The sequence below is a fragment of the Chlorocebus sabaeus genome, chromosome 28 (assembly GCF_047675955.1).
Source record: "Chlorocebus sabaeus isolate Y175 chromosome 28, mChlSab1.0.hap1, whole genome shotgun sequence".
Lineage (NCBI taxonomy): Eukaryota > Metazoa > Chordata > Mammalia > Primates > Cercopithecidae > Chlorocebus > Chlorocebus sabaeus.
Genome location: NC_132931.1, coordinates 4,811,345 through 4,824,302, shown reverse-complemented (window position 1 = coordinate 4,824,302; position 12,958 = coordinate 4,811,345). Strand labels below are relative to the sequence as shown.

Sequence of the window (12,958 nt, the reverse complement as noted above, 5' to 3'; positions counted from 1 at the left end):
GTTTTATGTTTATACTACTGTACTAACACATAGAAAGCACACAGAATTAGAAAGTAATAAAGAATGAGATGCATATTTATTTATTTACTTAAACTTTTATTTTAGATTCAAGGGATACACATGCAGTGGTGTTACCTGAGTGCATTGGGTGATGCTGAGGCTTGGGGTGTGAATGACCCTGTCACCCAGGTACTAAGCATAGTACCTGGCAGTTTTTCAACTCTTGCTTCCTCCCTCCCACTTCTGATAGTCCCCAGTGTCTTTTGTTGCCATCTTTATTTCTAAGAGTACCCAGTGTTTAGTTCCCACTTACAGGTGAGAACATGCAGTATTTGGTTTTCCTGTTACTGTGGTAATTCGCTTAGGAGAAAAACACATTTAAATAGACGCTTTAATGCAGTCTTACCCCTCAGTGGAACATCCTACAGACCACTGGTGTAGACAGAAAGTGCTAGAGGGGCGCTTGGGAGAGAGAAATCATCCCTGAGGCACGTGGTGGAGAAGGAGTTGTGTGCAGGACATCACCAGAGGGTCATGACAGGCCGTGGGGAAGATACAGTTAGTACCATCTTTTGGTGCCAGCAGCAGGGAGCCGTGGAGCTTCCTAGGAGGAGTCACAAGATAGAAGTGGCTATGCCATAGGTGCCTGCGTGGCACAGTGGGCTGGGGTAGAGGGTGGGGGCATGTGTGTAAAGAGAGAATGTGAGGGAGACAGGTTGGGATCCTAATCCTAATTCCACAGCAGAATAGAAAGGCAAAGAGGAGCGTGGTGGCAGGTAGGATGAGGAGGTAGGCAATATGTGGACATTTTCTGCATGACCAGAACTGCTAAGGAGGAAGTGAGTCTTGAAGTCTGCTGGACAACAGTGGTTTGTAGTAGGAGAACCAACCGTAAGGTGGAGGGAGCAGGGAGGGGAAGGACTGGCCACATCCCAAAGCCTTATTATGTCCAATTTTACTGCAGCTGTTTTATGACTGCAACATTTTTGTTCAGGAAATGGTTTATTTACCCCCACACCTTTTCTTTTAGACTAAATGACAAGAACCAGTGCTCACATCCAGGGTCAAAGCTAATCTTGGAGGAGGTGGAAAATGCCTCCTTGTTTCATTGTCTCTCTTGAGAGTGGTACCTCCCTTTCACTCTCCTGCAGGAGAGAGATGTCTAGCTACTGCCTAAGCGGCCCCAGTGAAAAGGGATGGTTCTTGAGGCTTCCAGAGGTCAATCTGGCTTATAAGAGGTAAAGAAGAAGACACGTGACTCTCTCTGAGAGGCAGAATTTCTTTCCTTGGACAGGATAGAGCTTTTAATTGAATCCAAATCACATCTCTCATCCTGTGAATGCTGGAGAGCAGTACATTTTTAACTAGGAAGAGCATCAATTATGTATTAGCCATGATACTAATTTACCCTGAGTGTGTGTCTTAGAGCTGGCTTTCATCTCTGCATAGCCACTGATGTAATGCCACTGTGTTTCTATACTCAAACAGTCACTCTTAAGATAGGGTGTCCTGCTGTTGAAAAGAGGAAGTAGGGATTGCTATTGCTGTGGCTCTTTCTGTGTGTACAGCTGAGGGTCCTTTGGGATACCACCTTAGGGTGGGAGAGCTGTTCACTCGCTGTTGTGCTTTGAGATGCAGATTGGGGCTTGTCCTTTTACTCCGATGCTGCTGCTTTATCAGGTATTTGGTATTATTGTGTTCCAGGATAAATCTCTGGAACTCTCAGTTACAGATATTTGAGACTTTCAGTGTGTGTGTGTGTGTGTGTGTGTGTGTGTGTGTGTTTGAGACAGAGTCTTGCTCTGTCGCCCAGGCTGGAGTGCAGTAGCACGATCTCAGCTCACTGCAGCCTCCCTCTATCCTGGGCTCAAGTCGTCCTCCCACTTCATCCTCCCAAGTCACTGGGACTACAGGTGTGTGCCACCAGGCCCAGCTATTTTTTTTTTTTTTCTTTTGAGACGTGGTTTTGCCATGTTGCCCAGACTGGTCCTGAACTCCTGGGCTCAAGTCATCCACCCACCTCAGCCTCCCAAAGTGTTGAGATTACAGGCGTGAGCCACTGTGCCCAGCCTGAGATTTTGAATGTTTGCCTCCAGAAAATGTAGGCAGTTTCTGTAGCTGCGTATTTCCTCACCAACAATATATTTTGCTTATTCCTAGAGTACTAATTGTAATGATGGCCACAGTGGACTGAGCATTTCCTAGATCTTGACACTCTTCTAAGCATGTTATATATATTAACTTATTAAATTCTCACAAAAATCCTATGAGGTAAATACTATTATCATCCCTATGTTACAGATGAGGAAAATGTTAAATAACTTACCTAGTGAGTGTAGCATAGGCTCTGGTACAAAAAGCTGATTCAAACACCTGCCTCGCCACTGTGAATCACGGGCGTCCTTTCCTGTGAAACATTGATTTTTATTATTTTTGAGACAAGGTCTTACCCTGTCACTTAGGCTGGAGTGCAGTGGTGTGATCATAGATCACTGCAGCCTTGACTTCCCAGGCTTAGACAGTTCTACCATCTTGAGTAGCTGGGACCACAGGCGTGTACCACCACACTTGGCTAGCCTTTTAATCTTTTAGAGAGATGGGGTTTCCCCATGTTGCCTAGTCTATTAGTCCATTCTCGCACTGCTATAAAGAACTAACTGAGACTGGGTAACTTATAAAGAAAAGAGGTTTAATTGTCTCGTGGTTCTGCAGGCTGTACAGGAAGCATGGCTGGGGAGGCTTTAGGAAACCTTCATTCATGGTGGAAGGTGAAGGGGAAGCAGGCATATCTTACATGGCCGGGGCAGGAAGAAGAAAGTAGGGGTGGGGTGCCACACACTTTTAAACAACCAGATCTCGTGAGAGCTCACTCAGTATCATGAGAACAGCAAGGGGGATATCCGCCCCCATGATCCAGTCACCTCTCACCAGGCCTTACTCCCAACATTGAGGATTACAATTCAACATGAGATTTTGATGGGGACACAAAACCAAACCATATCACACAGCTGGGAAAATGGATTGTTAATAGTACCTGCTTACAGGATTGTGGTGGGCATGTGATTCTGGCAGGTAGTAAGCTCTTCATTAGCATTCACTGTCACGATGAACACCACCATCCTCCTCCTCGTCATCATAATTATCTATCCAGAGAATCGTATGAGATGCTTCAGACCCCTGACTAAGGCAATCTCAAAGGATAATTTGCCTCAGGTGTCAGAATTGTTTAGCTGTACTTGCCTTTCCTTGCAAATATAATGGCAGAAAAAGAGGAGAATTTAGACATTTTGAGCCTTTTCCAAGCAGGAAGTCAGGTAAGATATTTTCAGATAGATAATTTGTTTTCTCCTTGTACTCTTCTTATCACTTCCTTCCTCTCTCCCTCCCACCTCTGAGGAGCCTGGATGAGGGTAGATGAAGTAGAGGAGAGGGTGGTAACAATGGTGGTAAAAGAAAAAGTAACCACCAAACATGTGTACAGAACCATTTAATTAAAGCCTGCAGCCCTCTGTCAGCCAGAAGCTCTGCTTATGGTGAGAGAGGCAGAGAGCATTGTCACTGTCTCCAGAATTATTTGTATAATTCAGCAGCTGTTTCCCTCAGATGCCTACCACACGAGGTTGGATTATAAAGACGTATGAGTAGAATCGCCAAGGTTCAGACACTTGTGTTCACTGTTGAGCTGAGAGCCACTTAGGCTGTTCTTGTACAAATGCATTAGATTATGGTTAAGCAGCTTATGGACATAAAAACACATTAGAACTTTACAGCACTCTATAAATTATAGTTTTTGCAGCATTCACAGCCACAATGCTAGGTAATTACATTCATTAATCTACTAGTAAGAGCACATAAAGTTGCCTCCCAAACGGTACTGTATGTGTCAGTGCTCAGCTGGGAAGGAGAGTGTTTTTCCTCTCCTTTTTCCCCATCTTTCCCTGTTCCATTAAGCCTTAAGCCTTGTGCAGGAAGATTTTTGACTTTACATTGAGGTGTTCCCTAAAAGAGTCCAATAAACTCACTTTTTTTTTTTTTTTAAATGGTTAGGCTTTGGCAGGAGGCCTTGTAGGTAATACTTTCATGTTGAGCTGCACCTAGTAACTATTTTTGTATGCATTTATTTTGTTTTTGGAAATGGACAGATGTCTCATTTGGAAAGCCAGCAGGGGTAAAGCAGTTGAAAAGAGATTTATGATAGAATCAGCAGTAGATGCTTTTTCAGGCCTTCTTTTTGCCTGTCTCTGGGAGCAATTAACATGGTGGTCCTTTTAATTTTGGATCTATCAAGAGTACAAGGTATTGCTCTCTTCCCATGCCAGACTTTCTTAAAGTTTCCATCTTTCCATATGGTGATAGGAAATGCCTCCCTCCATGGCCTTATCTCGGAACTTTCTCTTATTTGCGTGTCTCATAAATTACAGAAGGCAGATTTAGGAAGAAATGCTGGAACTTTATGTGGTGCTAGTATTTCAAGGAGCAAATTGTACTTTCTTTGCATTATTTCTCAGGTTAAATAGCCCAAGTGGGCCAGGCGCAGTGGCTCACACCTGTCATCCCAACACTTTGGGAGGCCGAGGCGGGTGGATCACATGAGATCAGGAGTTCTAGACCAGCCGGGCCAACATGGTAAAACCTCGTTTCTACTAAAAATACAAAAATTAGCTGGGCGTGGTGGCACATGCCTGTAATCCCAGCTACTTGGGGGGCTGAGGCAGGAGAACCGCTCGAAACCAGGAGGCGGAAGTTGTAGTGAGCTGAAATCAGGCCCCTGCACTCTAGCCTGGGTGACAAGAGCAAAACTCTGTCTCAAAAAAGAAAAAAAGAAAAAAAAAGACCAAGTGATAGGCTGGGCGTGCTGGCTCATGTCTGTAATCCCAGCACTTTGGGAGACTGAGGTAAGAGGATTGCTTGAGCTCAGGGGTTTGTGACCAGCCTGGTCAACTTGATGAGACCCTATCTCAATGTAAGAAATAAGTAAAGAATTTGTTTAAAAAGTAAAAAAAATAGGCCAAGTAATACAGCCATCTTAAAAATAAAAACAAAAACGGAATAGAGAAGTACGGTAACATGCAACCCCAAGGTACGCTGTAAGTCCCGGGTCATGGTCAGATCACATATTCTAGGCTTCTGCTTTCAGTTCTGTTCACATGAATGAGGACATGAATGCTAGAGCCACGCAGGTCTGTGTTGAGTCCTGGTATTGTCTTTTCATAGCTATGTGACCTTGGAAATGCTAATTAATAGTAATAAAAATAATTAACTTGGACTGAATTCCTAATAGATTGTAGGCATTACATTAACTAATTTAATCCTAATAGCTACTTTATAAATTAGGTGATGTTATTTGCTCCATTTTATATATGAGAAAACTGAAGCTTCACAGGGTATTGTGGTAATTAAATGAGGTATTATAAATAAAATAGCCAGTATGTTGCTTGGCACATTCAATGACACTCAGTAAACACAGTCTTGAGGATATATGGAGAATAGATCCCACCATGTAACCTTTTAGAATGACTGACAGTTTCCCTTTTTAATGACTGGTATGATTGTATCAGTCAGGAAGAGGAATTCCTCACATCATTTATTTATAATTCATTTACTTTCTATACCAGGAAATATCCCAAGCACTTTCCACAAACTTCATTAAACTTTTTATTCCTGTACTCCAGGAGAAGAAATGAAGGTTTATAAGGGCCAAGGCATTTGTTCATGTTCATAAAACCAGAAAGTGGGAAAGCCAGTTCTCAGACTCAGATGTAACCGTCACCAGTAAAGAGTATGGACAGCAGTGAAGCGGTCTGTTTTCTTGGAATGAAGCTTCTATGGTAGGAAGTAATCTAAGCAACTGATAAGCTCTTTAAAGGAGCTTGCTTTGTGTACTTCAGAGCAGCCTCAGCTTTGGGGTGGAGCGTACCGTTCCTTTTTTTTTTTTTTTTTTTTTTTTTTTAAGCAGGCAGGAAGATATTCTTATTCCCAAAGAACTGAGAAATATTTGGGACTCTCCATGGTACTCAATGGTGCTGTAAGGTTAGGTAACTGCTGAGAAGAAAACTGATTGCTCTGTGTAAATCAGTATGCTGATGAGGGAATAAAACTGCAGGGTAGTACCAGCGTCAGCATCTTGTTTCCAACCCGGCTTTTCTCCCTCTTGACAAAACAGCTGTCATATTGGATTGCTGTTGAAATCACCAGAGTCTGCTGGTCATCAGAGCAGGGCCGATGTCATCTTTGGGATGAAGTATGCTAGCAACAAGATAGAAACTGGACATGGGAAAAAGGAAAGTCTCCCTCAAACACGCTGCCATCCAAGGCCCAGTTTAAACCGCAGGCTCAATTTTTGCTCCCAAACTGATTTCCCGACTAACCGATCCACTCATGCACACACCCTCCCAACCTCACACAGCAGGCCTGGCCTTTATCATTTCAGGTCCTGCAGAGCTGTTGTCTCTCACTGTGGTATTGATGTCAGTTTTAACAGCTGCCATGTGTATTTACCCCTTTACCCATTACAAGTATATACGCGGTTGCCAGTTTGTTTAGTGAGTGGTTTTCATAGGCTGTGATGGGGATTTCACCTTTTTGAATATAATTTTCTGAGCCTGTGGTGACATCAATAAATCCTTCTGGGATGGGGAACGGTTGATTTCCCTACATCCACATGACATCCTCCAGCCCACTTCCTTATGGGACCAGCAGCCAATGTCATAACACATGCTTCTTTGTGAGAGCATGGAAGGAAATTGTTTAAAGTGTGTCATCTGTGGGCACAGTTTCTAAGGTAGATACCTGTGAGAACGTATAGGCATGCTTTAGACGTGGACAAAATGAGTTATGTACTTAGTAACTCAAAACTCTGCTGAGCTCATTGTGGGCAGCTCTTATAGATAAACTAAAATGCAGCTTCTTAAAAATGAGAGGACATTTTCAGAAATCATTCTTAGTGCTTTCAGCAAATCTATGTGGCTTATGTTTTTATATAGCAGTCATTTTCTCAAATCAGACATCCCTATTGCCTATTAGATAAACACAGAAAGCATAGATTATGAGTTAAAAGTATCGACAGCATTTCAAGTGCTATCAGAGAACATTTAATTCAGTTTAATTTTGTGATAAATCTCATGTTTAATCCTCTGGTTACCCTGTAATCATGTCTCTATTGATCTTTTCTGAATGACTGCCTGCAGTTTAATAAACTTTGCCATTAACCCAGAGCTTCTGAAAGGAGAGATTGATTCCATTATCAAATCTGATAGAACCAATAAGTACCTAAACATCACTAAATCTATCTATAGGAAGCTCTGGCGTAGAGACAAGCCTGTGGCTTGTTCAAGAAACTAGGTAAAAATCTGGATATCTTTGCATGACCTAATTGCCTCACAGCATCTGATTCCCTTGTGCAAACTGACATTCCCTTTCATCTTTTAAGTCAATGTAGGAGCCAACTGAAAGGACAGTCTCTTTTCTTGCCTCAACCATAATTGTAGGGTCTAATTTATTCTCACTGCAGATATAGCTTGAGGAGTTTATTTGGTCTGTGTCTCAGGTCAGTGGGTACATCTTAACCACTTTTCTGTGTCTCTGTAAACCTGCAGGATCATTTCTGTTTTATTTTTACCTGTATGATGCTAAGGGAAAGAAAATTATGTCTGGATAAATCCTGAAATGGAAGACTGGGGGTGAAGACTGAAAGAGAGGGAGGGCAAGTACAGAGTCATAGCTGTGTGAACAAGCTCTAAGACTTGGAATACTTTCCATGAAACCTATATATGTTTCTCATATAGTGATAGGGTATTTGCAATATGTGCTGAACAGGAGTTTCTACTTTTTGTTTCTGCGAGTATTTATAGCTTTCATCATTATTCATTAATATTTATTGAGTCACATAGGCAGAACATATGGAATTCAGGGTCTGGAGTATATTTACAGCTTCTTATTTTTTTAAGGTCAGAAAGGTGTCATTCCCTGCCACTTTTCACCTCTGAAATAAAACGATGAAGGTTGTCAATTTTACAGAAAAGCCAAAGCTTTTATTTTCTGTCTAGGTTTTTATTGACAATGTGAATTTTTCAGAAGGAGTTCAGCTATTTGACTTAGGAGGCATAGCCTTTCCCTAATTACACTTTGGTGGGGAAGTGGAGGTGCAGAGAAGGATTTTTATAATGAGACAATACTAAACTGTAATTTAAAATTTTCTTCCAACAAAAGACCATAATCTTGGCACTTAGAAATAAATGTGTAATGACGTGGTGTTAGGCAATGGAAGCAGAATTAGAGCCAAGGGACTCTGGGTGTGTTGCCAGTTGCCGATTGTCTCACTTTGGAAAGTCACTTGTTTACCAAGCCTTAGTTTCCTCATGTATAAAATAAAAGTGATGTTGCCTGCTTAGAGAGCTATTAGAGAATTCAATGAGGTGATCATTTTAAAAGATACTGTAAACTTTTCCCAATGCTGAGTTGTGCAGACATTAATGATTATGAAAAAGATAAATTAGTCCTTGCTTTATATTTGGAAATGGTCTGACCTTTCAGTAAATTATTTCTAGTTGTCAAATCAAAACCTAGTTAGGACAAGAGAGCTTGAAGAGTACATATACATAAGATAAGTCTCACAGAGATACTTGAAAGGCTGGAAAATGTGCTCTGGAGGCAAGCCCTCCACTGAAATAATGAATTCTAAGTTACATCTGTTGATCATTTTCTGTGTGCTAAATAGCCTCCCAGGATGGTAGTATTAGAGAGGTTGAAGGAACCTAAGAGGAGGACCCCACATTTATAAGTATTGAGGTAGATTGGTCTCTGCCCTTGAGAAGCCAATCAAAATTAGGTTGAGAAAGGATGTAGCAATTGTTCGTGGAGTACTAATAGGCATATATGCATTTGTTCATGTTGATTCTCTATGTCACTGCCCCGTAAGAGAAGGAATGCCTGCACATCTTCATTGGGAAGTTGACAACAGTTTCTGGAAAGTTGGAAGAAAGTTACAGAATTAGTCCTTTAGTAGTAATTATTCCATAGTTCTCCAGAAACATGACAAAACCTCTTGGAAAACTTGAGTCATAAAGGGACTGTCTCACATATATATTTATACACACACTTCCTGATATGCTGTGTAAAACTGCATTTATATTCAGAGCCACATAACACAGATTTTGCCAGAAGTTGCTTTTTCTGCCACTGAATAGCCCTAAACTTTAAATTGCCTTTCACAAAATTGTTTCTTGTCTGCTGAGTGGACAGAATGTCTCTCTCTTCCCCACCCTTCATGTCATTTTCTTTTCCTAAATGGGCCGCTCTGGGAAGTAGTTCTTACTTCTGGCCACCACCCCTGCCTCTAGGACAATGCAATCAACCTTAACCAAAGTCACATATCAAGATGTTCTCTGCTGCTTGTTAATGTAGATTTGACTTCTTTGTGTGTGTGTGTGTGTGTGTGTGTGTGTGTGTGTGTGTGTGAGAGAGAGAGAGAGAGACAGGGTCTCGTTCTGTCACTGAGGCTAGAATGCATTGGTATGATCATGGCTCACTGCAGTCTCAGTCAGTCCTCCTACCTTAGCCTCCTGAGTGGCTGGGACTACAGGCGCATGCCACCATAACTAGCTAATTTAAAAAATATTTTCTAGAGACTGGGTCTCACTCTGTTGCCCAGGCTGGTCTTGAACTCCTGGGCTTAAGCCAGGCTACCTGCCTTGGCCTCCCAAAGTGTTGGGATTAAAGGCATGAGCCACCGTGCACAGCCAGATTTGACATCTTAAAAGCCAGAGCTAGACATACTTATTGATGGTCTTCCTGGGGCCAGGTGTAATCCCAGCACTTTGGGAAGCTGAGGTGGGTGGATCACTTGAGGTCAGGAGTTTGAGACCAGCATGGCCGACATGGTGAAACCCCGTCTCTACTAAAAAATACAAAAAATTAGCTGGGCATGGTGGTGTATGCCTGTAATCCCAGCTACACGGGAGGCTGAGACAGGAGAATCACTTGAACCCGGGAGGTGGAGGTTGCAGTGAGCTGAGATCGTGCCATTGCACTCCAGCCTGGGCAATAGAGCAAGACTTCATCTCAAAACAAAACAAAACAAAACAAAAAAAGGTAGTGGAAACTCAGAGAAGGTTGCCAAAGGGAAGCTAGAAGGCCTCCTCCAGGACAGAGAATTAATCATTTAACATGTATCACTTACAGTAACTACAATAGAATCAGTGAGCTAGTTGCTGAATACTTCTAAAGACATTGTATACTTAAAGTGAAGGTGTGATAGTATGTGAATACCTGGGGAAGAGAAGAAATGGAAACATTTTTAGGGAAGAAAAGGAAAGTATGTGCCTTATTACTAATCTGGATCAATTTGAAGATCTAAATAGGTTTTCACTGGCTAATCAGGGTTCTTCTGTGGAATATCTGCAACCACTTTTGATTTTTCTGTCAATAGTGAGGTACTGAGACCCAGTAAATGATAATTTGGCCTTGATACCAAGCCATGAAAAAGATGTTTAGAGCTAACATTTTTTTCATCAGCCTCTTTTCATTTTTTTTTCCTCTTGGGGTTAATAAGGCGATTTATGTTATTTCTAGGCATCTGTTCATCCCTCTTTAGCATATAGGGGAATAGTAATGGTTTATCCGGCATGTGGATGTGGGAATGTGTCTTAATCTGTTTTTGTGTTGCTACAAAGGAATACCTGGGGCTAGGTGCGGTGCCTCATGCCTGTAATCCCAGCACTTGGGGAGGCCAAGGCAGGAAGGTCGCTTGAGCCAGAGTTAGAGACCAACCTGAGAAACATAACAAGACCTTGTCTCTACAAAAAAGTAAAAATAAAAACAAGAAAAAGGAATACCAGAGGCTAGTAATTTATAAGGAAAAGAGGTTATTTCACTCATGGTTCTGCAGACTGTACAAGAAGAATGGTGCTGGCACCTGCGTGGCTTATGGTGGAGTTCTCATGCGGCTTCCACTCATGATGGATGGCAAAGGGGTCAGTGTGTGCAGAGGTCACATGATGAGAGAGGAAGCAAGAGGATGGGGGGAGGTACCAGGCTCTTTTTAACAACCAGCTCGTGTGGGAACCAACAGAGTGAGAACCTCTCTTAGATCTATTAGAGTTAGACGTGAGGGAGGGCATTAATCTATTCATGAAGGCTCCAATCCCATGACCCAAATAACTCCTCTTAGGCCCCACCTCCAAAATTGGGGATATATATATATGTGGGTGTGTGTATATATATTTATTATTATTATTACTATTATTATTATTTTTGGAGACAGAGTCTCTCTCTGTCACCCAGGCTGGAGTGCAGTGGTGTGATCTCGGCTCACTGCAACCCTGCAACCTCTCTACCTCCCAGGTTCAAGTGATTCTCCTGCCTCAGCCTCCCAAGTAGCTGGGGCTACACCTCCATGCCTGGCTAATTTTTTGTGTTTTAGTAGAGACGGGGTTTTACTGTATTGCCCAGGCTGATCTCGAACTCCTGAGCTCAAGCAATCCACCCGCCTCGGCCTCCCAAAGTGCTAGGATTACAGGCGTGAGCCACCGCGCCCAGCCATTGGGGATATTTCAACATGAGTTTTGGAGGGGACAAATAAACTATAACAGAAATAATTAGATAATGTGTTTGAAAGTCTTGTGTGGAAGTCTGAGAGGGGAAGAGAGATGGAGTAGTACAATTCATAGCATGGCCCAACGGCTTCAGAATGAGAGGACATTCAGGGCATCCTAATTTCACAAGTTCATTCTCCTTTAAGTTTTCATTTTTAGAAATGGGCTCTTGCTATGTTGCCTAGGGTTCTCAAACTCCTGGGCTCAAGCAGTTGTCTAGCCTCAGTCTCCCAAGTAGCTGGGACTGTAGGCATGCACTACCAGGTCCAGTTCTAATTCATTCTTTTGTAAACAGGTTACTGTGTGTCCTCTACTCTGTTGTCTGCTAGGAATTCTGGCATGATGAAGTCATAGCTGTTGTCCTTATGGAGGTAATTCTGAGTATTACCAGGAAGATCTAGTTACCAATATTTTAATACAATGTAATAAGTACATTAATTCTTTTCATATCTTTTGCATACAGTGCATAATCAAAAAATGAGTAATGGTTGTTTCAACTTTACCATCAACAGTGTGCAGTGGCTCCCATTTTTCCACACCCTCTCTGACAAGTACCTCTTGTCTTTTTGATAATACCCATCCTAACAGGTGCAAGATGACATCTCATTGTGGTTTTGATTTGCATATCCCAGATGACTAATGATGTTGAGCATGTTTTCATGTACTTGTTGACTATTTACATGTCTTCTTTGGAAAAATATCTAGTCAGATTTTTTTTTTAAAAAGAACATATTACATGTAGCAAGAATAATGTCTAATTAAAGCAAGTATCATTAGAATTACACATCCTCTCAAATGTGTGTGTGTGTTACTTTAGTGGATTAGATTTGAGTGGGAGGAAAAGCAATCGAAATTTGAGTGTTCTGCTTGTCTTCCTTCAGTTAGCAAACCAGGCTTCTGCCTTTGGGGAGGCCTGAGAATTGTATGGTGCTAATTTCTCTTCTGGCTGCCATTACACTATCTTCCGTTGTATGGTTCTTTTTGCCTTTTTGGACTCACCCTTTGTGTACGTCATTGCCCTAAGCCTTCACTGATGAGATTTTCTGCCTCAGTCATGCTGTGCTCAACTTTCAGAATGTTGTTATTATAGAGGAGTTAATTTTTTTTTAAGGTTTCCTTTTCGTCATGCTGTATTTCTCAGATTATCTGAAGGGACTGTAATCCAATTTTAGGAATCCTTCAGGGCTGAGAGCCTAAACTGTTTTAAGCAATAGCATCTGGTTGCCAGGGACTCAACTACTTTGAGCGTGTTAAGGTCTAACAGCAGCCAACTCTCAATTATCTGTGGGAATGGGAGACTGCTGGGATGTTTTCAATTCACAGAGTGTGCAAAAATCTCACTTAAACTGATAGTCGTGACCTCATTC

The 12,958-nt window shown here is 41.9% G+C and overlaps 1 protein-coding gene across 4 annotated transcripts in view; it reads left to right on the top strand.

The window, feature by feature from the left end:
* Nucleotides 1-12,958, top strand: part of AUTS2 (activator of transcription and developmental regulator AUTS2) — a 1,206,381-nt gene that overhangs the window by 286,505 nt on the left and 906,918 nt on the right. The window lies entirely within an intron of this gene.